At 42.1% G+C, this 27296-nt stretch overlaps 1 protein-coding gene and 1 long non-coding RNA gene across 2 annotated transcripts in view; one reads left to right on the top strand and one right to left on the bottom strand.

Annotated features, from left to right (window-relative positions):
• Positions 1 to 27296, top strand: part of GRIP1 (glutamate receptor interacting protein 1) — a 419799-nt gene that overhangs the window by 97242 nt on the left and 295261 nt on the right. The gene's annotated exons all lie outside the window — the stretch shown is intronic.
• The window catches only part of LOC108804563, a 26972-nt gene continuing 631 nt past the window's right edge, over positions 956 to 27296 (bottom strand). The window contains exons 2-3 of the long non-coding RNA XR_001942368.1: positions 17952 to 17954; positions 956 to 1042 (exon numbers count right to left, since the gene is read on the bottom strand). This is a non-coding gene — a long non-coding RNA (uncharacterized LOC108804563). The remainder of the gene's footprint in view (positions 1043 to 17951; positions 17955 to 27296) is intronic.

A 27296-nucleotide genomic window follows, 5' to 3' on the forward strand; every position in this document is an offset into this window, starting at 1 on the left:
CCTGCAGTTATCTATAATAATATATCTGATTGTAGTTTCATTACTAAACAATTCTAAAGGTGTCTTTGTTGCTATTTTGAAGATATGGGTAAAGTTCCTCTTTTAATGCAAAGCTCTTAACATGGCACACATGCTTTGCTTGAAGGTAGTCCATTTATTACAATTTTTTTTTTTTTTTTGTGATATGCAGCTCACCACAGTATACACTACATGTGTTGTGCCATGGTGCTTGTGCAGTGCACTCAACTGTAGAGTGCGTTGGGTACCATTCACATTTAATGGCAGTGCACAAAGAGCAGGTATGTTTTGGAAACATGTGCCTTTTACTGCTCATTGCTGCAATGCAAATGTGTGAATAAGGCTTAAAGGATAAGTGCACTTAAAAACAAAAAAAGTGCATTACTTTCTGAACCATTGGGGAAGACAGGAATTCAGATAGTGGGTTTACACTGGATTGGATACTGACAAACATATTGTAAGCCAACACCTGTATAACCCCTCCTCTACCCAGCATGCCTCCGTTTTTGTGCTAGTGTCCTATGAGGACAGGCATCTTTTCTTCAGCTGTGCTGAGAAAGATCTATCCAAATTTTGCTAGCCTTTTTTCTTCATTTCTTTTGCCTTAGATTCTTTTTTCATTTACTTTAATCAAGAATCCCTGCTACATGAGGATGTGCTGAGGATGTGCTTGAGCTGGCCTTTACATTGCATCTGTCCGTATGAACTTTTTCCCAACCTTGCATTTAAGACTTTACCGGGACACTGCTGGACTCGATGTTAGCCTTCAGGCACTGGGCTCTGCATTGTGGTGCTTTCCAGACTTAAAGCCCATGTCCACCTTTGCTGAGGTATTTAAAAAAAAAAAATGGCAGTAATTTACACCGTGTACCTGAAGCAGGTAGCTCTTCATCACCTCATGAAAAGTAATGTGTGTATAGTTCAAGTGACCTTCTCATTGTGTGCAAAGGCAGAGCTGCTGTTTACTGATTGTGTTGCAATGAATAACGGGGAGGGGGAGAGCTGTTTAGAGTCTACTTTACATCTGACCCCGGTGTCGGACTGAGTTTCCTGTGGATACCATTTTGAATTTCTAAAAAGCCTTCACCTCTCTATTCCCACAATAAATGCTAATCACTTACAAAGGTGGAAATGGACTTTAATTATACTGTGTTAGCCAGTTATTTCCATCTTTGCAGTCTGGGACCTGCGCCTCTACCCCATTTTCTGCCCACCCATGTGGGGGTCCTGTCCATTCAGTAGGGTTGACTTTGTGGGACCAAATTCTTGAGCTCCTTCGTGGACTCGGGAGTAAAATCACATCCCCTTAACCACTTGAAGACCTTAGTGTGAGACCCCCTTCCTGTCCAGGCCATTTTTCAGTATTCAGCACTGAGGTATTTTGACATTTATTCAGTAATGCCACACCGGACTTAAATTAATTTTATATCATTTTTGGGACAGAGCATTCTTTTGGTGGTATTTAAACACCACTGGGGTTTTATAATGTTTTACTATATAAAGAAAAAAGTATTGCAAATTAAAAAAAAAAATAACTTTTCCCTACTTTGTTTACAAACATTGCAAATAAATAATCTTTATACATGTTGGGTAAATAGATACCAAACATGTCTAGCCTTAAAAATTGTGTGCGCCCGTGAAATCGCAGAAACGACCATGTCCAAAATTACCCATAGGCGACTGCTGTAAGCTGTTTGCATAACTTTGTAATTCAATAGCAATGTATACTTGTCTTTAGTATCATTATTGACTATGTAAACATTCATTGTAAAAATTATTAGATATCGCTAGATGCAAACATTGACATTTGTAAATGCTAATAACTGTTAGCACTTCTCCCTTGCAGAGCTAAGGGTCCCTAGTGTGAATCCCAGGATACTGTTTATGGAGTTTGCATGTTCTGTTCTGCTTGTTTGGGTTTCCTTCCACACTCCAAACATATGCTGGTAGGTTAATTGGCTCCTGTCTAAATTGGCTATAGTATGTGTTTGAAGGTTTATATACATGTGAAATAGGGAACTTAGATTGTAAGCTCCTTGAGGAGAGGGACTGATGTGAAAGTAGTACAGTATGTAAAGCTTTGTGTAATTTGTGCTGTACGAATACCTATAACAAATACTGTAACCTCCAATGACTAGTCTTGAATGCAGGGGCTCCTGCGCCTGTTCAGAACAATACAAAACCACTGCAAAATGACCCAAGAGTCAGTCAGTATAATAAAGGAAAATAAGTAAAGTTTTACGAATAGCGCGCCTACAGAGATACTCACTGGCTGCTTTATTAGGTACACCTCTTCAACTGCTCTTTAACACAAATATCTAATCAGCCAATCACATGGCAGTAACTCAGTACACTTAGGCATGTAGAGATGGTCAAGATGATCTGCTGAAGTTCAAACTGAGCATTAGAATGGGAAAGAAAGGTGATGGTTGTTGGTGCCAGACGGGCTGTTTGAGTATTTCAGCAACTGCTGATCTACTGGAATTTTCATACACAACCATCTCTCGGGTTTACAGAGAATGGTCCGAAAGAGAAAATATCCAGTGAGTGGCAGCTTTCTGAGCAAGAATACCTTGTTGGTGCCAGAGGTCAAAGGAAAATGGGAAGACTGGTTCAAGCTGATAGAAAGGCAACAGTAACTCAAATAACCACTTGTTACATCCGAAGTATGCAGAATACCATCTCTGAACACACAACACATTGAACCTTGAATCAGATGTGCTACAGCAGCAGAAGACCACACCAAGTGCTACTTTTGCCTGGTCTGATGAGACTCGATTTTCTGTTGCGACATTCGGATAGTCGGGTCAGAATTTGATGTAAACAACATGAAAGCATGGATCCACCCTGCCTTGTATCAACGGTTCAGGCTGGTGGAGCTTCGCATAATGGATGTGCAGCCGACAAATCTGATGCATCTGTGTGATACAAAATCTCCAAGGAAGTTTCCATCACCAGTTCTGAAGACAAAAGGGATCCAACCCAGTACTAGCAAGGCATACCTAATGAAGTGGCCAGTGAGTGTATGTAAGAGGAAGTTCACCCTATTCTTCGATTGTATCAGGCAACATTCAGATGTCTGTAGCCTACCCCTGATGCCCTCAGGCTAGACCTGATCAAGGAAAGGCTTGATTTTCTTTGAAAATTACTAATGTCTTTCCTGATACAATTAACACCTGTAGATCTTCCCCTCCTTTCTCCTTGAGCTCAAACATTCAAGTTCCTGGCATGCAAACATGCGTGCTAGTTTTCCAGTTATTCCTAATAAGATGCTAAGCTTAATTGGTGGTTTGGTTGAGCATGCATGGACAGCCTTTCTAATGTTCGTAGGCAGCTTAAAGTGTGCCTTTGCAGCCCAATTTGAACACCAGGCATGTTCCCATTCACACAGCATTCCTAAAAAGGATATTTAAAAAATGTCTTTCTTTTTTAGTTGTTTCTTCAGGATGCTATAGGCAGCTTGTATTGTTCAGAATAGCTTGCAAGATCTTTAAACCTTTTCATCTATTTTACAATGGATCATGCTGCCAGCACAGTACAGACAGGGTTAATTATGATAAACCTAATTCCCCAGCCCCCTCCTTTTAAAACGGACCTTTTACCTATATCTTTAACATAACAGCAAACACACCTTTAGAAATGCTTAGTAATGGCAATCTACAAACACATAAATATCGATAATTGCAAGCTTTGTATTCTTTGCATACCTTATTTCTCTTTTCTTCCCCAGTCGTCTGATGGTGGCCATGTGTGCTAAGGGCAGATTACTAGAGCTCCCTTTACTTCCTGGATTTCTAGCACATGTGACTAGACATGTGACCATGCACATCATCTCAGGGGATACCTTTCCCTGAGATCTTGTGAGATTACAGATGAGAGGCTCTGATAACAAGGCGATCCCAGTGTGCATTGCTTTGGCAAACTGAAGTAATTTTGCCCTTTCAAAGCAGAAAGTGAATGCTCTGCAAGTAGAGGCGGCTCTAGACTTTGTGAGGCTTTAGGCGAAACTTAAAAATTAGGCCCCAGTCATGCCCATAATGGAAAATTGATGGCTCTAAGGGGTCTCAGGAGGCTGTGTGGGGTTTCAGGTGGTCTGTGTGTAGTCTGAGGAGGTCCCAGGAGGCCGTGCAGGGTCTCGTGGGCAGGTGTGGGTGGCACTGTTTCAGGAAGGAGAAGATGTGCGTGTGGTGCTGTAAATTGGCACTGCAGTTCACAGGAAAACTGTTAAAGTCCCGCGCTCGCTGGGGACCTAGGCAGCTTTCCTATGAACTGCGGCACCTGTTTAAAGCTCTCAGGTGGTCACTGCGGGCTCTCAGGTGGTCAGTGTGTAATATGACAAATTGGCATTTAAAAATCAACTTGGGGCTTTTTAGATGCATATATCACTATAAAAACTATTAGGGTTATTCGCTAAAGGGTGAAGTGTTTGGAGGAGGCAGGAGAAGTGAACAATCTAAGACAACATAGCTGATTTTGAAAAATTCTCCAATTCAGCTCACTTTCCAGCTTAGCTATGTTGTCTTAGATCAGGGATAGTCAATCTTGGCTCTCCAGCTGTGCTGAAACGACAAATCCCATCATGCTTCTGCCTCTGGGAGTCATGCCTGTGGCTTGCAATGTCTTATAGGATTTGTAATTTCCAAGGCTGCCAACCCCTGTCCTAGATTGTTCCCATGTCCTGCCTTCTCCAAACCCTTTAGTGAATAACCCTGTAAATATTTATTGTTTTAGCATACAAATACATAGAACTATACACAACATGATAAAATGTGATTAAAATACCAAGTAAACTACAATTGATGGAGGACACTATTTAACCTCCCTGGCGGTAATCCCGAGTCTGGCTCGGGGTGAATTTTCAATGCTAGGAGCGGTAAAAAGACAGCATAATGTATATATTGAAACTACAAGGTCACAGAGCTGGTAACAGCAGATACGTTGCATTGTTTCCACAAGCTCTTTATCCTGCTTATTTGTGATTATAAATGCTGCTCCTAGGTCCTCACACGTGGTCCTATGCATTTCACCCCAGAGGAGGCTTTCTCAGGACCAACACATAGTATACTTGAATACAATATAAAATACAATCATTATACATTGTTCATAGACAACACACATGTGATGAATAAATATGTGTGTGTATATAACTTGCTTACACACTTATATACAGCACAGTCATGTATCATCGTGAAACAAGGGGAGCCAAACCAAAGGACGTCTATGCCGGGGGCCACGGAGGGGAATAAAAATAGCCAGGACACCCAACTACTATCTCTCAATACTTGATAATCATAGGAGCATGAAACGTGTCTGGGAAGAGTCAAAACAACTAAAAATTTTTAAAAAAAAAAGTAAAAAAAATACAACCCCTGTACATATATATATATATATATTATATATATATATATAATGCTGTATTTGCCTTAGTGTCCTCCATAAATTGTAGTTTACATGGTATTTTAATCACAATAATGCAATAATACAATGTTTTGTGTATGGTTATATGTATTTTTATGCTAATACAATAAATATTTAGTTTTTATAGTGATCTATGCACCTAAAAAGTCCCGATTTGCCACGGTTTTTATACCAATGTGTCTCTATGATCAGGGGTGTGGTGTGTAGTGGGTTAATTTCTGCATTACAGTGTGTAATAGACATCCTACCTTGGATGTGCTTCTTCTAGGACACTCTCCAGCTGCTCCTTAGGGTGTCCCTCTTGTCCTCCTGCTGTCTATCAGGGAACACAGACATCTCTTTGCATGGACGCTCAGGAAGACAGGAAGACCTGTGGCTGATCTGGCTGATCGGCTCCTCACTCGTGTACACCAGGGGGGTCCTACAGGCACATCATCTGACCTTAGCTGCCTGTGTCAGCGCCTGCAACACATACTGCCCAGACCCTCATCTGCTGCTCCTGGCATTGAAAAGGACACCCCTCCCCAGCGGCCGATTCACCTCTCTCAGGCTGTAACTTCCCTGCTCAGAACAGCAGAGCAGATCTACACGGAGGGAGCAGGTGACTGAGCAGGCTGATCCATAGCGTCGGCAGGCTAGTGTCTGACGCTCTGCATCGTGCACAGCGATTGGGCCGAGCCGAACACAATCAGGCTGATTGTGTCCGGCCTTGATCGCAGCCGCAGCGCTAAGGTGCCCTGTAACGTAGTAGGCAAATTAGGCGGCCGCGAGGCCTCGGCGAACGCCTAATTTGCCTAATTAGAGAGCCGCCTCTGTCTGCAAGTGTAAGGCTAGGTTCACACTTGCACTACACCCCGGACGCACGTATCGGGTGTCGTGCATTCCTGCACAATGCAGGCAGCAATTGCCGCAAGGCCACATTGATTTCAATGGGGTGACATCCGCGTGGCAATGGCAGAAAAAAGGTACATGTACCTTTTTTTGCGATACACGATGCATGGCTGTTTTAGCAACTGGAAAATGGAAAAAGGCACCCACAGCGCAATCAGTTCACACCTTGGCGACTCATGACCGCGTGGCAGTCCGTGCGGAATCATGCACGATTGCCGCACGGTGAGATGTCGCCTAGGTGTGTACCTAGCCTAAGTATTTCAAAATCACAGCGTGTTACACCTAACATGTCTGTTTTTATTAATCATCATATATAGAGCGATGCATTGGTAGAATTTTATTTTTGACTGTAAAGGTCCCCTTTAAAAGTACATAGAAGGAAAAACTTCAGTTTTGGAATGTTCAGAAAAGAGGTAAGCAGCAATTTTTTAAAATATTTTTTAGGTTAAGATATGTGAATGGGAACATGTAACAAATATAAAGTACTGGAGGTGTTATTCCAATGTAGCTGCAAAAGTGGAAATACACTTTAGGGCAATAGACACACTTTTCCTGCTAGGTTTAACGACTTGCTTATAATAATCTCTTTAGCTTTGCATTGATTTTATTGTGCTGCAAATGAGTGGCAACAAGTGACTAAATTACTCAGTAGCAAAGCAATTTAATCACCTGTGTAGTCCTAAAGTTAAAGTCAATACTGGGCCTTCAGAAATTCCCATTTAAACCAGAATTAAAAAAGAGGGCATAGCCTGATCTTATTTAGGATTACTAATGGTTGTTTTACTTGGCTGAATTGAATTGTGAAGACCACAGTAAAGCGGGCCTAGTGTCAAAATGACATTCGGTCTGCTGCTCCCATGAAGAAAATAGGTTCCTTACAACCCTAAAATACCTAACTGAAAGGATTGTCCTGTACATCTGACCTGCTGTTGCTTCTCTGACTCTTTGGTTCTTGCCATTGGAGAGGCAGCCAATGGCTGCCTTCGTCTCATGCTGAACCTGTACTCCGTTGTGTTAATGAATTAAAAGGGAAGGTCAGAGAAGCAATGGCTTCATGGATGTAGCAAGGGAGAGCAGCGGATTTGAAGTCAATCATTGACAAGCTGAAATTAAAACCCTTTACTGATTCTAGGGAATGGACTTCCAACTACTATTTGTGAACGGTGTCCTGTTAGTTTCATATATAACTGAATAAACTGCACACATTCATTAGCAGGTATAGACACATGCCTGGTATGTTTCATGTTAACGCCACGATTGTGTAATAAATGTGCAAATAATGGTGTACTTTGCTGATACACACCAATAGTAATAGCTGTGTCCTTGTGGCCCTCTCACAGTTTTCGAATCTAAACAGACAGTAGAATACGGAGTGTGGCTTATTTTACCTGAAAAATGAATCTGAATATATTGCTGTGGAAGAGTATTGAAAAGCTGCTGCATATGAACTTGTACTCTCCACAAAAGCATTTGGATCCTCCCTGTTTTCATTGAGTAGAAAGATTAATAACCTTTCACTTGGTATATTAAGGAAATGAACAGGTGAAAAATCTATAGAAAGATCAATCGTGTTAAAAAAGGGTGGACAGGTTTTATGTACTTGCTTGGATTGATAATAGATGGTCTGGTCATTTTATTTTTCCCTCAATCCATTTAGTACATGCAGCTTGTCAGAAAGCATGTCATTGATACGGATATAAAATAGGATCTTATTGAAGCCCAACCCCAGTATTAGAAAAAAAAATTCTGTCTCTTTCTCCCTCATACACCTTCCACCTCAAATAATTAATTTATTTTTTGTTCTTGTATATATCTTAAAATTCCCCACGACATTACAGTCAAGTCACATCTCCATTCATCTAATTCTGTCTCGCAGCGTGGGTCTGTAGGAGGTGTAAACGGATGCACACTTCAAACAGCATTGATGTGTGTGGCTTTCCAGTGTCTTCAAAGTCCTGCATTCCATGGTTCATTTTAAGTTTTGCAAGGGAGTTACTGGCTGTAAGTGAGTTGATTATGGGTGTCATCTGTAGCACACCTACAGCCCTGGCACTGTTGACACAGTGAAAATTGCGTATGCATCATTGGTAACATACCTTCCATAATCCAGCAGACTACAGAAGATGTGGCCATGACACTCAGTACAGAGGAATTGATTGGATGTTGCTGAGCATCATTCAACCAGGAATATAGGCAGATCATTGGTTAGAATTGAAACTATACACTGGCAGATTATTATGACCACCTGACGTTTGTAGGCAAATGAGCTATAATTTGGCGCTGAAGTTGCTAGAGGGCCAGACCATTATAAATAGGAAAGCAGGTTGTTTACCACGACAGTAGAAGTGATTTTTTTTCTGAAGATATGGGTAAACAACGCAATTCAACAGCCTTTGAACGTGGGATGATTGTTGGCGCTCGGAGCCATGGAGCGAGTATCGGCAAAACAGCAGAATTTGTTAAATGTTCAAGAGCAACTGTTGTTAAAGTGTTTAAAGACTGGACTGTCATCCGAAAATCTGGGTCTGAACGTGCGAATTGTGGCCGTCAGCGACTAGTTGATGTTGGGGTAGAACGGAGAGTGGCGAGACTGGTACAAGACAACAACGTATCGGGTTCGTGCATTCCTGCACAATGCAGGCAGCAATTGCCGCAAGGCCACATTGATTTCAATGGGGTGACATCCGCGTGGCAATGGCAGAAAAAAGGTACATGTACCTTTTTTTGCGATACACGATGCATGGCTGTTTTAGCAACTGGAAAATGGAAAAAGGCACCCACAGCGCAATCAGTTCACACCTTGGCGACTCATGACCGCGTGGCAGTCCGTGCGGAATCATGCACGATTGCCGCACGGTGAGATGTCGCCTAGGTGTGTACCTAGCCTAAGTATTTCAAAATCACAGCGTGTTACACCTAACATGTCTGTTTTTATTAATCATCATATATAGAGCGATGCATTGGTAGAATTTTATTTTTGACTGTAAAGGTCCCCTTTAAAAGTACATAGAAGGAAAAACTTCAGTTTTGGAATGTTCAGAAAAGAGGTAAGCAGCAATTTTTTAAAATATTTTTTAGGTTAAGATATGTGAATGGGAACATGTAACAAATATAAAGTACTGGAGGTGTTATTCCAATGTAGCTGCAAAAGTGGAAATACACTTTAGGGCAATAGACACACTTTTCCTGCTAGGTTTAACGACTTGCTTATAATAATCTCTTTAGCTTTGCATTGATTTTATTGTGCTGCAAATGAGTGGCAACAAGTGACTAAATTACTCAGTAGCAAAGCAATTTAATCACCTGTGTAGTCCTAAAGTTAAAGTCAATACTGGGCCTTCAGAAATTCCCATTTAAACCAGAATTAAAAAAGAGGGCATAGCCTGATCTTATTTAGGATTACTAATGGTTGTTTTACTTGGCTGAATTGAATTGTGAAGACCACAGTAAAGCGGGCCTAGTGTCAAAATGACATTCGGTCTGCTGCTCCCATGAAGAAAATAGGTTCCTTACAACCCTAAAATACCTAACTGAAAGGATTGTCCTGTACATCTGACCTGCTGTTGCTTCTCTGACTCTTTGGTTCTTGCCATTGGAGAGGCAGCCAATGGCTGCCTTCGTCTCATGCTGAACCTGTACTCCGTTGTGTTAATGAATTAAAAGGGAAGGTCAGAGAAGCAATGGCTTCATGGATGTAGCAAGGGAGAGCAGCGGATTTGAAGTCAATCATTGACAAGCTGAAATTAAAACCCTTTACTGATTCTAGGGAATGGACTTCCAACTACTATTTGTGAACGGTGTCCTGTTAGTTTCATATATAACTGAATAAACTGCACACATTCATTAGCAGGTATAGACACATGCCTGGTATGTTTCATGTTAACGCCACGATTGTGTAATAAATGTGCAAATAATGGTGTACTTTGCTGATACACACCAATAGTAATAGCTGTGTCCTTGTGGCCCTCTCACAGTTTTCGAATCTAAACAGACAGTAGAATACGGAGTGTGGCTTATTTTACCTGAAAAATGAATCTGAATATATTGCTGTGGAAGAGTATTGAAAAGCTGCTGCATATGAACTTGTACTCTCCACAAAAGCATTTGGATCCTCCCTGTTTTCATTGAGTAGAAAGATTAATAACCTTTCACTTGGTATATTAAGGAAATGAACAGGTGAAAAATCTATAGAAAGATCAATCGTGTTAAAAAAGGGTGGACAGGTTTTATGTACTTGCTTGGATTGATAATAGATGGTCTGGTCATTTTATTTTTCCCTCAATCCATTTAGTACATGCAGCTTGTCAGAAAGCATGTCATTGATACGGATATAAAATAGGATCTTATTGAAGCCCAACCCCAGTATTAGAAAAAAAAATTCTGTCTCTTTCTCCCTCATACACCTTCCACCTCAAATAATTAATTTATTTTTTGTTCTTGTATATATCTTAAAATTCCCCACGACATTACAGTCAAGTCACATCTCCATTCATCTAATTCTGTCTCGCAGCGTGGGTCTGTAGGAGGTGTAAACGGATGCACACTTCAAACAGCATTGATGTGTGTGGCTTTCCAGTGTCTTCAAAGTCCTGCATTCCATGGTTCATTTTAAGTTTTGCAAGGGAGTTACTGGCTGTAAGTGAGTTGATTATGGGTGTCATCTGTAGCACACCTACAGCCCTGGCACTGTTGACACAGTGAAAATTGCGTATGCATCATTGGTAACATACCTTCCATAATCCAGCAGACTACAGAAGATGTGGCCATGACACTCAGTACAGAGGAATTGATTGGATGTTGCTGAGCATCATTCAACCAGGAATATAGGCAGATCATTGGTTAGAATTGAAACTATACACTGGCAGATTATTATGACCACCTGACGTTTGTAGGCAAATGAGCTATAATTTGGCGCTGAAGTTGCTAGAGGGCCAGACCATTATAAATAGGAAAGCAGGTTGTTTACCACGACAGTAGAAGTGATTTTTTTTCTGAAGATATGGGTAAACAACGCAATTCAACAGCCTTTGAACGTGGGATGATTGTTGGCGCTCGGAGCCATGGAGCGAGTATCGGCAAAACAGCAGAATTTGTTAAATGTTCAAGAGCAACTGTTGTTAAAGTGTTTAAAGACTGGACTGTCATCCGAAAATCTGGGTCTGAACGTGCGAATTGTGGCCGTCAGCGACTAGTTGATGTTGGGGTAGAACGGAGAGTGGCGAGACTGGTACAAGACAACAGGAGGGCAACAGTGCATCAAATTACTGCAGATCTTAATCCTCTCAAATGATCTCTGAACACACTGTTCACCGTACACTGCATCGTATGGCATATGGAAGCCGAAGGCCTGTTCGAAAACCTTTTGTTGTCTGCAGTTAACAAGATAAAACGTCTCCAATTCGCACAGGAACACAAGGATTGGAGAGTCGAGCATTGGAAAAAAATCATGTGGTCCGATGAATCACGTTTCCAGTGAAGAGTGAGAATTTGTCGGAAACAGGAAAGCATGCACCCCACATGCATGAGTACAACTCTTCAAGCTGGTGGGGGCAGTGTTATGGTTTGGGACATGTTTTCCTGGCATGATTTGGGCCCTTTTAATTTGTATGGAACAACATCTGAATAGCACAACATACCAAAGTATCGTTGCTGATCAAGTTCATCCTATCATGTTGATGGCGTATCCCAATGGAGATGGCTTCTTCCAACAAGACAATGCGCCATGCCACGGTGCTCGAATTGTGCAGGAGTGATTTGAAGACCATGAGGGAGACTTTACCTTGCTTAGGTGGTCCCCACAATCACCAGATCTCAATCCAATTGAGCATTTGTGGGACGAAGTTGAAAGAGCCATCAGGCAGCTGGTTCCACAACCATCAAATCTCACAGAACTGGACAATGCTATTCATCAGGCATGGTGTCAGATTCCTCGCATCACCTTTCACCATCTCGTGGAGTCAATGCCAAGAAGAATCGCCGCAGTATTGAAGGCAAAAGGTGGCCCAACGAAGTACTGATGGGGTGGTCATAATAATCTGGCCACTCAGTGTATGCAAATAGGCAAATGAATGCCCAAATGAATTCTGAAAGAAATGAGAGATCTGAGGCTGGAGTGAAGCTTTAAAGTGATATTAAAGTCAAAAGGTTTTTAAGCTATTTCAGATGCTGTTTAAATCACTTACAATGAATGCTGCTCCTTGATTTTAAATGTTTTTGTTTCCTGCACAATCGGCTGGTCCCCCGAGCACTGGCCCTGATGTCCTGTTTTAGGGTGGCTCCTTTCACTTACAGGGCCCTATGGAGCCACCCTTGTGGGTGCATGTAAGCTGTGTGTGTCTCCACAGACACAACAAGGCAAGACACTCCCCTGCTCTCCTCCCTTTTCCTTCTCCAAGCTAGTAGATGGACAGCTTGTGGAGACTACTCTGTCCCTTGTAAGCTTGTACTGGACAGGAAGTGCATGGATGCTGAGCTGAGAAAGTTGGAGCCAGCTGTTCCAAAACATGACAACTGTAAGTGCTTGGGCAAAAATTCAAAGAAATACTTTGCTGGGCAATGTATATTTGTTTGATTCATTGTTCTGGATTCGTTATTGAAAAAAGTATGAGCGTTTAATACTACTTTTAAAATTAGCAATTTGTTAGTAATTATATCCTCTGAGCTCGTGCACATGGTCATCAACACTCAATCTAAGGTGCACCATTTGATATTAAGGATTTTAGCACATTCAGGGCAATACCGTTTACCAAAACATTGCACAGTTCAATCAGAAGGATACTGTTCAGTTATAGAAACCTCCAAAATCTATTGCATCACTGAACTCTGGCAGTGGTGTTACAAGTGCTAATGCATTATAAAGCATAATGGTGTACAGCCCATAAGTAAGAGCCCTTAAGGTTCATATTCTCAATATTCATCAGTGATGCCTGACAAATGTGACTCCCAGTGACAAGATCATTAGAAGAGACCCACTGGGTTGGAAATATTCATTGAATAGGTTATTACACCACTGTTTTACTATAGAAATTATATAAATTACATATGCCTGTATATGCAAACTTGCTGATCAAATCAGTGATTACTGGTTAAAATGAGTTTGCAGCACAGTGTAACACACATGCAAAATATTGCTGTATATTATATGTGTGTATAGATTCTGGGGAAATGGTGCAAATGTCAGTAATTTAAATGGAAAGGGCATCACTATTATATTTCTATAATTTTCAGCTTGAAATGTGAAAGCTTGCTTGCTTTAATGATGGGAGTTGAGCAGATGACAGTACTCCAGAATAAATGGCAGATAGGTGCACCATATGACTCATCTTGTACCCACATTACAGTAATGAGAGTACATTCAGATTCTCAAGTTGTCTTAGGTTTTCTCTCATTTAAAGTTTTAATAATCGTCAAACTCCTTTAAACAACTTGGCTATTGCTGGCATTGGTCCATTCTGTTTAAGGGCTTTGTGTAGCTATAAGACATCTGCATGGACTTGCTACAATTCTAGTACATAGCCAATCCAAGTGTTCTCCCTAAACACTGGGATGTGAAGGCACCCCTAGTGTATACATATACACACACGCCCACTGAGAAGAACAGGCCTTAGCACCGGAGCACAGAAAACAGCTCTGCTGGTTACAACAACCGATCTTGTTACAGATAATTAGATTGTGAGCGGCAGAACTTGATGGATATGTCTTTCTGCAGCTTTAGCATCTTTGGTTCACAGAAGGCCAAACAAAACGTGTTGATCGATAGGCTAAAACTGTACTCAAATGATTACACATAGCAGCTGATTTATAAATCTTCCAGCCAGTGTATAGTTGGACCAATGCTGTTCATGCAGCATTACTGCCCCTAGATGGATCATAGGAGTTTCCTTTGCTCCTCGGCTCCATGTTGAGGCAATAATCGGGTGTAAATGGCATGCACTCAGCTACAACCAGGCCGGAAGATTTATAAACAAGCCCCATTGAATCTAACTGCCTTCTATGGGCAACTCATTGACTTTTTCTTTAAAATTCCACTTTTGTGCAGTCAATGTTCATAGACTTTGAAACCTGTACCCTGTGCTATTTATTGTTTTTAATGTAGAGGTCATTCGGTTTGTGATGAGTCGATTTGCCCATTTAGCAATCACTAGTAATCTTTGAGAATACTTTATTTTAGAAATGCTTTAATTGGCTTCATTGGCTGTGAATCACAAAATGGAATTGCCTTTTTGACCCGCAGATACATTCATAATGGAATCAACGAGTGTTTTTGATGCAACATGAATTTTTAGCCAAAAACCTCTTCATGTATTTCATTATAAAAGCAGAATTACTTATGTTCAATTATACAATTTTTATAAGTTTATAGGAGGCTCCTCCAAGGATCTCAAATGTTCTACTGCAAAATTCTAAATTGCTTCTATAACATTGACATTTCTATTGAAATGGTTGTAGAAAGAACACTTATTTTTAAATATGTTTCAATTTGGAAGGAAAGATGTATGTGTGCAGTCTAGTTATATGAAAAAAATTAAATATCCAATCCAATATGAGTAAGTCCACCCTAAGCTAATATTTTAAGTTGAATCTTTTTCCACTTGTGCCCCCCTTTTCCACAGGCATTACATATTTTTCACAATCGCCAATTACAAGGCACAGAAAAAAAACAAGACCGTTGCATGAGGACACACTTGGGGGGTCTATTTATAAACAATTTGCAGAGCAATTGGCCCAGTGAATCTCTGTTAATGTTCGTTCTGTGCGAATTGATTCTTGTACATTTTCTTTACAAGTCAAATGTATTTTCAAATGTCTTGTAATACCGAATTAAAGCCACTATTAATTTCCTAGTCTTTATTTCCTATGTTCCTCAGCTCCATCTAGTGGCCATAATGCAGTATTACAAGATGGCACTCAAAAATACATTTTACTTATAAGAAAAATGTTATAGCATTTAGTTTGTGCATTTATTCGCACAGTATTAACAGGTATGGAGATTTGCAGGTCTAGTGGATCTGCAACTTGTTTATAAATAGACCCCTTAAAGTGGATCTAAACCCCCAAAAATAACTGTATTATGATGCAGTTTACCAATCCTTAGATCTAGTGTCTGCATTTGTTTTCTTTTTTAATGTTTTGTTAAAACTCCAGTGTAGTATGGGCAAAGCCCAAGGATACTCTCTAAAAGCCACCTCAATAAGATCGGGGTTGGGGTATGTGGAATCACACCCAGGAACGAGTCAAATGCTGCATGCTTTCAGGAAAAAATGGCTTGATTCCCTTGGCTAGTATTTGCTGTACTGCAGTGGTTCTCAACCTGTGTAACCTCAGGACCCACATTTGTCCTTGGTCATTGAGTCGGGACCCAAGTTGCACTGCATGGCATTGCGGTACCGCACATTCCGATGTGGGTGATTAGAACTGTGGGTGGGAGATGCATTTGCGGTATTCAAATGAATGGCAATGCACCTCCCACCCCAGAACGCGCGGTAGGTGCGATTGCGTGGTACAGTGCGTTAATTGCATGGGACTGTACAATTAACGCACTGCACTAGTGTGAACGGGCCCTCAAAAACACTGATTGACACAATCTCACACTTACAGACTGATATTCTCACACATATACACTCCAAAACCCTGCCCTACGAGAAATGAGTGGATCCTCAGTCTGAGGTCCAGTGTAGGCTGCTGTGCTGTGACGTAGCTCCATCCATATGTGCATTGCTTGTACAGCTCCCTTGCGTACCCTGTAGAGGTCCCAGGCACCTCTACAGGACACACAAGGGAGCTGTAAGCAATACATGCATGGATGGAGGTCCCTCACGGCCATAATCTCAGCCCACCCCACCTCATGCTGACACTCGGCACTGGGCAGCATATTTTGAATGGCTGCTTGGTGTGAGAACTGACCAGTGCTGTGCTAGAGGGAGGCTAAGGAGCCTCTAACCTAAAAAAGTGGAAGGCATGAGAGGACCCACTGAACATGGGGTCGCGACCCACCAGTTAAGAAACAAGGCTGTACTGCAATCTCTAGCTGACATACAGCATTGTATTTGCTTATTCGTTTTATCTTATGTTGGTCTCTTTTACCCAATAAAAGAACTAAATCATGTCCTTTGAATTTTAGATTTCATATTTTATCTGCTTTCCCCACCTGTTTAAAAGGGAGATATGGTATAGGTTCAGTGAGTGCTTAGTTTGTATAACTGCAGTGCTTGTATAATTACATATGTGTTCTTCCTTAGTTTTATTACTGTATTAAATCTTAACTCAAGAATCCTGCCCCCTCCCTGTATTGACATATGTGCTGCTCTCTGGAGCATTCTGCTGTGATTTCAAGGTGGCATGAAAATGAACTGCAGGGAGGTGTCCATGAGAGCCTGTGCAAATAAGAAGTGGGCTTCAGTGCTGCTTGGTATAATTTAACCCAGAAGAGGACTGGCAGCCCATCACCGGCAATCATTGTTTTGGGTATTCTGACAGTGGTGGCACCGACTGTCAGAAGACTATAGCCCGGTGGGGGGAGTATGGGTCTATTCCATCTACAATGTTTAGCATGGATGAAGGAATCAAGTGTTTTTCTTACATGTATAGCAGTTTAAAGTGACAGTAAACTCAGGAGTTAACCATAAAAATACATTCAGGTACCTTAAGATACATGTATGTTAATAGTTATTTGTGTATCACTCAGCCGTACATCCTCAAATCATCTCTGAATTGGTGCTGACACTCTCCTTCCTTCTGGAGGGTGGCTACTTTTGTTCCCCATGGTCCCTGTGTGTGTTGTAAAGTAGCCACCGCTCCAAGCTCACTCCCATGATGGACTACAATCTCATGTTTAGTTTACTCATTTGTATTGAGATTGTAGTCCATCACAGGCGTGAGCTTGGAGTATTGATTACTTTACAACACACACAGGAACCATGGGGAACAAAAGTAGCCACCCTCCAGAAGGAAGGACAGTGACAGCAACAATTCAGAGATGATTTGAGGATTTACAGCCGGGTGATACACAAATAAGATACATTTGTGTTAATAATTAGAGTAACAGACTTAAGCTGGCCGTACACGTAACATTTTCTCATTAATTCCCATGGGCTGATTGAAATTTCCCTCCTCCATGCTAAACAGCAAAGATGGAATAATCTCCCTCACCGGTCTATTGTATGCTGACAGCCAGCAACCGCCACTGTCAGGAATACTCAAACAGTGGCTTTGCTAACAGTTAACAGGCTTAAAGTGACACTAAACTTGGGAGTTACATTTCAAGATTTAACAAAAGACCGGTGAAGGGGATTATTCCATCTTCTCTGTTTTGCATGGATGAGGGAACCAATGTTTGTTTTTTCGTTCAGCCCATGATTAATGGGCTGATTAATGAGAATAATGTTGTTTGCATATTCACTGTTTGGGTATTCTGACAGTGGTGGGTGCCGGATGTCAGAATACAATAGCTTGGCTGTGAGGGGGGGATTCCTCCAATCTGTAAAATGTCTTTTATTCTGGTCCAGAGGCTGAATAAAGGAGATCTTTTAGTGTATGGGCAGTCTCTGGTCTTAGCTGACACCTGTTGTAGTAGTGACAAGCCTTGAGATGGCCAATTATATGCTGTACAGTGGGGCTCCTATGACTCACTGCTCCCGGTCTGTGTGGGAGTAGGTGACCTTATAAATTCGGATGTTGCAGAATTGTAATCACACCTTTTGTATGGAGGAATCGCTGTGTATTCCTATCCTGGTATAGGTGCAGTGTAAGGTGTACATTGCGGATGCGATCTGTTACCTTTACAATGACTGTCGTAGTAGTACTATTGTCCTGCATGGGATGCACCACTTCCCGTGTTTATATGGAGTCATGAAGGGGGGTTTTTGCCCCCCAACAAGCACAAGGAGGAGGCAGCCCGAGCCGATTGTGTACTCCTGCTCTGCAGCGCAATGGTTCAGCCCTGACGGCAAGGCGTCTCCCTCCAGCCCCCTCTTCCAATGATGGAGAGCAGGGAGGAGGAGAAGGAGGGGACATGTCAATGCAGGGATCCCTCTACTCCATAGACACACACGCACACATACAACACACCGCCACAAGCAGACAACTTTCCTCCGCTCCTCTGAGGCCACCGTGCTGTGTCTACAGTGCCAAGGTAACCATGAGGCTGGGCTCCCCCGGGAGCTAGATGGCATGTGCCTTCCACCCCGCACATCGTAGACGCACGGTGACAGTATCATGGAAAGGTTCCTGGGCTTTGTACGGCAGATCCGTAGATCCAGGAGGAGGAAAGGGAAAAAGTACCGACCGGAGGAGGATTACCATGAGGGCTACGAGGACGTCTATTACTATGCATCTGAGTGTACTGCAGATCATTGTCTGCACATCTCTGGAGAGCAAGGAAACTTTCTCCTATTCTATCCACCTGTCACATCACTCATCCGGATTCTCAGGGAACTAATCCCATTTGCTTCCCTTTGGTCATTAAGTCTACAATAGGAAGTGTTTCGTTGTGTCTGTGTCATAAGAACAAACAAAACCTAGTGATCCTGCCAGAAATCCTGTGCTGGCCTGTGCACTCTGCAGTGTTATTGGCATGTCAAGTTTACAGCTGTCAATTACAGAACACCTACCATCTGTGTTATGAGGGAGGTGTTCTGTAGTCCTAACACAGTCTGACCTAGGCTGCTCCTGCATAGATATGAGTGAGCGTTGTCACCTTAAGTCCCCATTCACACTTCTGCGCACGTTCACGCATCAAAAACATGCCATTCTCTGGCAGTTCCATTACTTGTTAATGCCACCCCAAACGCAGCCAGGAAAACAGTCAAAAGACATGGGAAGCTCGCAGGTGAAAACCCTGCACGAGATCTTATTTACCGCGTGTGTTTTGCATGTGCAGTTGCCCAATAAAATGGATGGGCTGCCGCACGGCAATGGCGGCATAAATGAACGCACATGAACGCATCAGGAAAGTGTGAACAGGGCTCAAGACAGGAATTGTTATACTGGCAGGATCACCAGGTGAAAATATGAAAAACAAATGCAGTCTGGAAGGGGGATTCTAGATGTGACTTTTTTTTAAGCACAGGGAGGAGACTGACTGAGCTGACTCTTGACCCCTGCTCTGCTCAGTTTACCTCTGTGAAATAAGGAAGACCTACCATCTGTGTTATGGAGATGAGGAGGGGGAGGTGTTATGTAGTCTCAACTCGCTGCCTGACGAAGGCTGCTCCTCCATAGAAACAGTCTACTGAGTGAGCATTGGAATTCTAATCCTGGCAGGATCAACGGGTGGCAAAATAATGCAGCCAGCACATCTTAAGACTGTTAACTTCAAAATATCAGATGTTTTTTAGTTTTAGATGCACTTTAACGGATACAGTATGCTGAAGCAGAATGAAAGAATTGGCTCCATATGACCCTATGGTGGGAATTTATCAAAACTGCAGCAAAGAAAATCTGGAGCAGTTGCCCATGGCAACCACTTAGCATCTTTGTTCAGTTAAGATTTGAAAATGAGAGAAGCTGATTGTTTGACATGCAAAGCTGCTCCAGATTTTGTCTGCTCCAGTTTTAATAAACTCCTCTGTGTCATTCTGGGAGGATTTACAAGATATATAATGCAGAGATGAATGTGCAGTAACCCATAGCATCCTATCCAATTTCATTTTATTACAGTCAGACAAGTTCAAGATGGATGCTGATTGGCTGCTAGAAGTACTGCACTTTCCCTGTAGCTTCTTAAACTTTTTTTTTTATTTAACAGAATAAACCCAAGCATCTAAAATTCCAATGATAAAGAAATGTATTGGTTTTGGCTAGAAAGAGCAAAGTCCTCACACCTGTAGACATATTTTACACCTGCAGACCATCAATGTGCAGGGACATTTATCAAAACTGGAGCAGACAAAATCTGGAGCAGACGTGCATGGCAACCAGTCGGCTTCTCCCTTTCATTTTTAAGTCTTAACTGAACAAACTGAAGAGAGAAGCTAATTGGTTGCCATGGGCAACTGCTCCATATTTTGTTCAATTTAGATCAATTCCCCCCATAGTAACCTGCAATAAGTGTTAACTAGTCTTTCGTCTCTGGTGCTGAAAACCTTTTTTTTTTTTACTGGTTCATGGCTGTTCGCTATTCAAATTTCTTCTGTCTTGTTCTATAAAACGCCATATTCCATTATATAACATATAAGGTGAAGTCTGTGTGTGTGTGTGTGTATATGTATATGGCTGTGTGTGTATGTATGTGTGTATATGGCTGTGTGTGTATGTATGTGTGTATATGTATGTATGTATATATATATATATATATATATTAGGGCTGCTATGATTTGGATTCTGTTGTGCTAGAATAATAAGTAGCAATGTCTGTGCTTTTGGTTGTCCTGTGTGACTGTCACTCCTATGTTCTTCCAGCCAATCTCATGCTTGTCCCTTCAGTTTACCAATAGCCAGATCTGCCCGAGGAGACAATGACAAGAAAACTGCAGGCCATGCAGCATTCACAGGAACTTGGTGTGTCACATAATATTATGTGCAGAGTGATGACAGTAATCTTCGCCGTACCCTGTTGGATTTTTTTTAGAAATGTCAGCAGTTGATTGCGATCACCAAGGGCCTATGAAATGTGTTTATTTTTGAGCCAAGAAAATGGAATACAAGTTTTACAGTAGCACATAATGGCTTTAATAAGCAATCACACATTGGCAAACGGTTTTGTCAGCGAGCTTGTGGTGTTATGAAAGGCCACCGTGTTTATTTTTTTGTCAATGTTTTTATTATAGTGGTCTGGATGTAGTTTGTTCCCGCAGCTTCCAAGGTAATCTACAAGTCGTTGTGTATGTTACCATTAAAAAATGTATACCCATGGGCAGTTGGATGCTGGTGGGTTAAATCTCTGCAATTAAGAGTCTGGGAGCTCAATTAGTCTTTGGGCATATATCTTTTTAATGTATATCTGCAAGTGCAGAGAGTGGTATCATACTGCAATGTTATTGTTGTGATATTATAGTTAAAAGGTTTTTAAACTATTTCAAATGCTGATGAAATCACTTATAATGGTTGCTGGTTTTAGCTTAATGCAGAATCAGCTGGTTCTGTTTTATACCATTTTTTTTTTTTGGGGTGGGGGGCGCTCCTTTCCCTTGCCGGGTCCTATGGAGCCACCCTTGTGTGTGATAGTAAGCTGTGTGTGTCTCCACCAACATACAGCAAAGCAAGACACTCCCCTGCCCCTTCCTCTCTCCTCCAAGCTTGTAGATGAACAGCTGCTGGAGACTCCACTGTCCACTGTGATCTTCTGTTAGAAGTTTAGGGAAGCCGAGCTGAGAGAGTTGGAGCTGTTTGGAAACCAGGTAACTGTAAGTGATAGGGCAAAATGTAAAGAAATACTTTGCTGTGCAATGTATATATGCTTGATCTGGATTTATTATTGAAAAGAAGTTTGAGAGTTTAATACTACTTTGAGGATTGAGGATAGGCACAAGCCTGAAATGTCCTGCTGTGCTTTGAGCTGCAGTATGGTCTTTTTCTCATTGTACAAATATGCAGTCAATGGGGTGTTCCGAAATCGTGTCTGAGCCCCACTATTTCTGTACAGGAAGCTTGTGCTGAGGGAAATATGTAGGCTGCCTCTGCTGACATATTGTTTTGAAAATGTACATTGCCTGGGTGTTATGATCAAATTGCTTCAATGTATTGTCCCTGACCCAGAAAAAGCATGCAGGTCACTTGCGGCTTAATTGTTTGAAATCCGAGACTTAAAGTGTTGAAATCTAGCAAGAGAGCCATACAACTCTCACAAGGAGAAGGCAGCAGGTTGCAACCTACATATTTTTATTTCAGAGATTTCCTTTAAGGATAGCTATACGTTTTACTAGCCTAAGCCTAGCAGCCACCCTCCCCCTCCCCATGCTACCCACAGTATATCCCCTGGTACCTCATATCAGTGAGTGATCAGGTGCAGGAACCAGGACTTAAGCTGGGCTGGCATTACTTCTGTCCTTTTCTGAATCAGCGGGGCTACGGGGTTCCTGGACATGTGCAGTTTGAAGTAGAAAGCTTTTCTATTGAGGAGAGAAAGCCACACATATGCAGCACTGTACAAGGGGAGTATAAGTATTATGGGAAGGGGGAGGGGAGCTTTTGTTAAATAAAAGTATAGCTATCGTTTAATTTCAGAACAAAGTGACAGTAAAAGTGATGGACGTTGATGTATAACTGGAGATTTCCTGCATTTTTAAGGCATCTGTAACAAAAATTAAGACTCTAATGAGGGATTTCATCCTAAAGTGAGCAATTCGGGTGAACTAATCGCTTTTTTTATTCCCAACTGGAAGAAGTGTTGTTTTTTTGGTGAAGTGTGTTCACCTTGTGCTGTGTATCTTGTGACTCGTTCTCAATGTTCCTGGCTTAAATCATGTCTCCTGTGGAGCTGAGCAAACGGCAAGCTCTACTGGCATATAGAAAAGGAAGCCACAGACCAGTCACCTGCCTATAAAAGTGGAGATCTGTAAAAATCTGAGGCTGCACGGAGTCACAAGGGTCACAAGTTTTCTGTATTTTTTTTTGTATGATTTGAAATATATAAATTAAAGACACAAAATGCTATTTGTTTCCAGCATTGGGAATGAGACTCATTTGTAGAGCTTAATTGCTCTGGTGGAGCCAGTCCCATACAACATAGGACCCCAAACCTGAGGCCTTGGGTAAATTCAGCACAAGTAATAGAGATGGAAATGAAAGCTGGTCAACAGAACCGGCAGAGGGTTTGGGTTGTAACTGTCCCCTGTCTGCCGCAGCCCTGTAGCTATTAGAAATTAGGTGGGCAGGCGTAGCCATAATAGTGGTCCCTCAATAGTACATGTTGGCGATAATTGAATTGTATACCTTTGAGGTAGATGTATGGATATAGTTGTATTCTATTTACTATGATGATTTGTTAATGATTTTTAAGTCCGCTGTACGTATGATGGTGGATGTTTTTGTTCCGTGTTTTGAGAATCTAATAAACTTGATTTGAACAAGCCATAATAGTGAAGGGAAAAGATCTGTTAGAGAATAAAGATGGGGATGGGCTTCTACTGCAAAACGGTGGCAGAATATATTTGGGAAGTCACATAGCTATCTTAAGGCTAGGTTACCTTTAAGCAAAATAACAACATGTTTAGGGCACCAAGGAAAGGGGGGTACCACAGAGTTTTCCCACTATCATTCCCTTAAAGGAGAACTATGAGGTGAGTGAAAATCACTCATCCTCATAGTTCGAGCCGACAATAAAACTGTCACACGTTGGCTCAATAGATCGGGAAGTGAGCGAACACATAGCGTCGCTCTCTCACTTCTCGATCATCTCCCTGCAGAGAGCAGTGACTGTCAGTCACTGCTCCCTGCAGGGATTCCTCCCCTCTCTGATCCTCCAGCACTGACTGGAGGAATGGACGGGGGAGGGGGCGGGTACAGCTGGGTCTGCCTCTAGATAGGCAGAGCCAGCTGTCACTCACACAGCTGGGTGGATCTCAACAGTAATGTCGGGATCCATCCCAGCTGCAGTGGTCTCAGTATATCGCGAGCTTTAGCTCGCGACATACTGGGCTTTGGGTCACAGGAGGATGCTTGTATATGTCCTCCCGTGACCCTGAGAACTATGGGGTAAAACACTTACCCCATAGTTCTCTTTTAAATGAAGTGCACTTTAAAACAAAGATTCACTTACCCTTGTTGCCTCTTTGCCTTTAGCTAACTTCCCTCATCCTCCCCTTCTACAGATGTATGCTTCCCGGGGTTCCAACTATCGCAGGGTCTATTTTTTATTTTTTTTTACATCCATGCAGCAAGTCTTCTCTTTCCTGGCCCCGCAGGTACATTATACCGTAGCACTATAGATGTTTATGGGGCTCATCAACCTTCCAGCCAGGATACGAAGGTACATGAACCCCATAAACTTTCTCTTGATTATCAAGAAGTGATTTTCCTCATTTCTAAATAGAAGGCTTCAGTCAGTTGCTTGCTTTTGAACCGTGTACAAACTGCTAAATAAATAAACGTATTTTAATTTCTGCACTTATTGAGGCCAGGTTCACACCTGCGCGATCCGTGGCTGCGCAGGCAATCACACGCGATAACACGTGGATTGCCCTTAAGTCTTGCGATGGTTGTAAGGTAATTTAAAAAACGTACGATCTGCCTATCTTGGACAGGCAGATCGTACTTGCGATGATCGCAGCTGCGCCCCCCTGAGGGGCGGGCTTCCGATGACCGCAATGCTGAACGGGCATTGTGCGCTTGCGCACACCGGCCCGTCCGGCTTTTATATTACGAACATGCTACACACCCGCCGAACATCGTACGATGCTCGGTGGGTTTTCGAACATGTTCCTAAGATAAAAGTCGTGCGACCTTACAGTAGTAAAGGTCGCACGGCTTCCACACACCTTACGATAATCGTACGATCGCGGGATTTCCCGCGATTATCGTACGATTATACCTCATTTCTAAATAGAAGGCTTCAGTCAGTTGCTTGCTTTTGAACCGTGTACAAACTGCTAAATAAATAAACGTATTTTAATTTCTGCACTTATTGAGGCCAGGTTCACACCTGCGCGATCCGTGGCTGCGCAGGCAATCACACGCGATAACACGTGGATTGCCCTTAAGTCTTGCGATGGTTGTAAGGTAATTTAAAAAACGTACGATCTGCCTATCTTGGACAGGCAGATCGTACTTGCGATGATCGCAGCTGCGCCCCCCTGAGGGGCGGGCTTCCGATGACCGCAATGCTGAACGGGCATTGTGCGCTTGCGCACACCGGCCCGTCCGGCTTTTATATTACGAACATGCTACACACCCGCCGAACATCGTACGATGCTCGGTGGGTTTTCGAACATGTTCCTAAGATAAAAGTCGTGCGACCTTACAGTAGTAAAGGTCGCACGGCTTCCACACACCTTACGATAATCGTACGATCGCGGGATTTCCCGCGATTATCGTACGATTATCGCAAGGTGTGTGGGCACCTTTTAAGGGTAGTGGTGGTCCCTGCTACATACTAATGACTTGGAATGGATGCTCCACTTCCAAATGCATGGCTGCCAAAATTCTTCCCCTGCAGGAATCCAGCACATTGCAGGATTATCTGAATTACCTAAAGACCTATTGGATATAATAATAAATAAAAGAATAGGGCATACTTGGCATATTTGCACCCAGAGTGTATAACTTTTAAACACCATCTGCTCTATACGATGATATATTTTCAGTAACACATCATGAAAAATAGCAACCTTTAAGGTAGCCATACACTTTACAACCCTTGCAAGACTTTTGTCTTGCGAGGGTTGTAAAGTACTTAAAAAAAAACGTACGATCTGCCCATCTTGGACAGGCAGATCGTGCTTCCGATGACTGCAATGCTGAACGGGCAGTGTGCGCGCACCGGCCCGTTCGGCAGTCATCTCTCGATCATGTTAAAAATTAGCCGAAAATCGTACGATTCTCGGCTGGTTTTCCAACATGCTCGAAATACAAAATTCGTGCGACCGTACATTAGAAACGGTCGCACGTCTTCCATACATTGCACTATTCTTGTACGATCGCGGGATTTCCCGCGATTCTCGAACGAGAATCGTGCAGTGTATGGGCACCTTTGAGAGTTAGGTATATAATGATTGTAACAACAAGCATTATCTCCACAACAGTAGTCAGTGGGGAAGAGTTCTGAGTCACTAATGCTAGGCCACTGCAATTATTCCTGGTCCGTTTCTGCATTTCAAGTGCTTGAAAATTGCCCATGTAGTTTGGACTTTTAGCTCCACCTGATTTGCAATTTGTAAAAATCTTGAAGGTTTTCTATGAAATTATCTTTTTTGTGTTAATTATAGTGTCAGCATAAACCAGTATGTTTTTAGATTGTTAGGGGAAAAAAGTACCCAGAATATGTATTCACAGGGAATTTGAAGATATGCAAACAGGATACCTGTTGGGAACTGAGCTTAGGACTCTAGCACTATGAGGCTAACGTGCTAACCACTGTTCTGTCCATTGATATTAGGAGCAGTATTATATTCATCTCTACTTGTCACATTTGAGCAGTGAGCTGTGGGTATCCTGATTTAGTTTGTCATAGTTAGGTGTAATAAATGGATGGAGGTAACATGAAACTTCATCTCAACCCAGCTACTCTTGTAGATCTCTTCCTTTGCCAGGCTACTGTGATTAATACCAGGTAAAGTCTCTAGAGGAATTATTTAAAGCATTCAGGCTAAAGTGAATGACTCAATTGCATCATCTGTGAAAAATGGAAAGATGATACCCTAAAATAGCTTATGGCCTGATTATAAATGGCTGAATGTGAATTTATATTGTCACGTTTCCATTTTAAAGTGTATTTGTGTGGTATGGAGCGTGTCTGCAGAATTTCTTTTTTCTTATAAACTAATGTGTAACATTTTGGTATGCAGCACACACCAGTATTTCCTAGGTGGAGACCAATTATACCATGTTTTGGAGAATTTAAAAGAGAACTATGGCCTTTTTTTGGGGTCATAGGAGGACATTGGCTGATTGGCAACTGGCTCTGCCTCTCTAGCGCCGATGTGTGACAGCTTCAGTATCACATATCGGCTATAACTATTGGGATGAGTGTATTTTACTGATCCCATAATTCTCTTTCAACTCAAAAACTAAACTTTCACATTCCAGCAAGCCTAATTTAAATGTGTAGACTTAAGTCAATTTAAATGATGTGCTGTGGCTTTTCATAAAAAACAGCTATGCCACCTTCAATCTCTCTATGGCTAAGGAAGATAGGTGAGATGGAACATATGGAAGACCTAGTCTCCTCGGATAGGGGCACGCATGCTCAGCATTGTGCTAAGTGGTTCTACTGGCAGACTTTCACTCTCTCCTCCGAATACCGCACTCTGCTGACAGGTGTGGTGAGCGACTAGGCCCGAAGTCCCGGTGGACGTAGGAGATTAAAATGCTCCCCA

This window comes from Nanorana parkeri, unplaced genomic scaffold (assembly GCF_000935625.1).
Source record: "Nanorana parkeri isolate BGI_ZX_2015 unplaced genomic scaffold, ASM93562v1 scaffold65, whole genome shotgun sequence".
Classification (NCBI taxonomy): domain Eukaryota; kingdom Metazoa; phylum Chordata; class Amphibia; order Anura; family Dicroglossidae; genus Nanorana; species Nanorana parkeri.